This window comes from Kogia breviceps, chromosome 2, assembly GCF_026419965.1.
Source record: "Kogia breviceps isolate mKogBre1 chromosome 2, mKogBre1 haplotype 1, whole genome shotgun sequence".
Classification (NCBI taxonomy): domain Eukaryota; kingdom Metazoa; phylum Chordata; class Mammalia; order Artiodactyla; family Physeteridae; genus Kogia; species Kogia breviceps.
The window spans coordinates 109,625,832-109,627,648 of record NC_081311.1 but is presented as its reverse complement, the minus strand read 5'-3'; the positions used below and the strand labels follow the sequence as shown (position 1 = coordinate 109,627,648).

Below are 1,817 nucleotides of genomic sequence, written 5' to 3'. Positions count from 1 at the left end.
GTCTCAGCTTCTCCTACCCACTTTATTGTGGGGTTTTTTGTAGTTCATTTGATGTGTAGTCATAGTTTAGCTAGTTTTTAGGTTTTTCTCAGAGGAAACTGTTCCATATGTAGCTGTAGATCCAGTGTCTGTGAGAGGAGTGGAGTTCAGGATCTTTCTATGTTGCCATCTTGAACCAATAACATCAATATTTTGATTTCCTATCTGTCTAATTTACTAAATTCTCTTACTTACAATTTTAAGTGTGTCTGTATATTCCTTTGCATTATCTATTGAGACAGCTTTTTATCTGTAAATATTTTTTTTTCTGATTTCACAATCTTTTTAACTTTTCCTCCCATCTTCTTTGGTTTGTTTCTCACTGCCTCTTTGATCAGATCTTTATTCAAAATGAGCTATCCAAAATGATTTGACCTTTATGGAATAAATAAATTTAAATTTATGCAGCAGCCTTCTTCTGTGGATTTCCATTCTGCTGGCTTTTCAGCTGGTGGTTTCTTGGTAGCAACAGCCTTTTTTTCTTTCCCTCCAAAGCTTTTAAACACCAACAGTCTTCTTTTCTTTCTACACTATCACTGGCTTCTTGCCTGGAACCCCCTTCTCATCTGATTTGGTTTCTAGTGCTGCCTTATCTACCCGGACTTTGTGATTCTTGGCCTGGTGAGGAATGATGTTCCAGTGCATGGCTTTTGCATATGGGTTTAGCTTCAACGTGATTCTCAGGTTTTTAAGTTGATTCTTCTGTAGGAGTCTGTGCTGAATCTTCTTGCGTGGTTCTTGGAAGGATCTTTGGATCTCTGGGCTTTTCAAGATTCTGCTAAGGTCTGTATTGAGCATTTTATGCATGGGAAGGTTGCAGTCATTCTTGAGGGAGGCAGCTTCGCAGCAAGTGCCATGCACATCACATCCTTTTGTGGAAAGCACTTTCAGTCCAAATGCAGAAATGTCCCACGTGCCCACCAGGAGCAAGTTTCAACATGTTCACTTTGCTTATTTTAAGCAGAGTGATTGTAGGAATGTTTCCGAAGTCCTTGATAATGCAGGGCCTCCTGTGCTGGATACAATTATAGCTTCTCATTTTGCTTTGCCAGCTCTCATTTGCTGAGAGGCATAGACCTTTTTGATATCATTCCAGGCCTTAAGCTTCTTAAGAAGCAAGATAATCTCCTTGGTCTTCTGGTAGGCTTTAGCTTTACCTTCAGCCACCAAAGGAAGTTCAGAAACGTCCTCAATATGATGACCTTTAGACAGGACCAGCACTGGCAAGGCTGAGACAGGGCACAGCAAATGGCACATCACTTCTGGGTTGTGTTTATTCTGTGGGTGCCCGTTGTGCCAGTGTTTTTGGTGGATGCCAACATGCAGCCCACAGCCCAATACATATTTCCAAAAGCACCCTGGCCATAATCATGGGCTAAATACTCACTACCTCGTAAATAAAACTGTAGGTCACTTTGAAACTCTGAGGCATCCCTTTTGTTTTCTTTCTAAGACACACACGCTTATTGGACATCTCACTCTTCAAAGCAAGGAATGGAACTACTGGGTGCGGATAGTGGAGGCACCAGCAAGGTCATGCTCGTCTAAAGGAGAGTGAATTTGTTGGCAATTCCAACCCAGAATTCTTGATGACTATCTGGGGGACAGGTACCAACACTAGAACAAAAACAAACAAAGATTCCTCAAAATTTGGGAACTGGACCAATGACCAGATGAAAAGGAAGCTGGATGTGCACATGTTCTGGAATGGCTGCCTGAAGCCCAGAGGATTTCTGATGCATTGTCTTTACGGACAGGCATTGCTTGCTATGTGTATT

At 41.7% G+C, this 1,817-nt stretch overlaps 1 pseudogene; it reads right to left on the bottom strand.

Annotated features, from left to right (window-relative positions):
- Positions 1 to 416: 416 nt before the first annotated feature.
- On the bottom strand, positions 417 to 1,382 carry LOC131750377 (large ribosomal subunit protein uL4 pseudogene; annotated as a pseudogene).
- Positions 1,383 to 1,817: the final 435 nt, after the last annotated feature.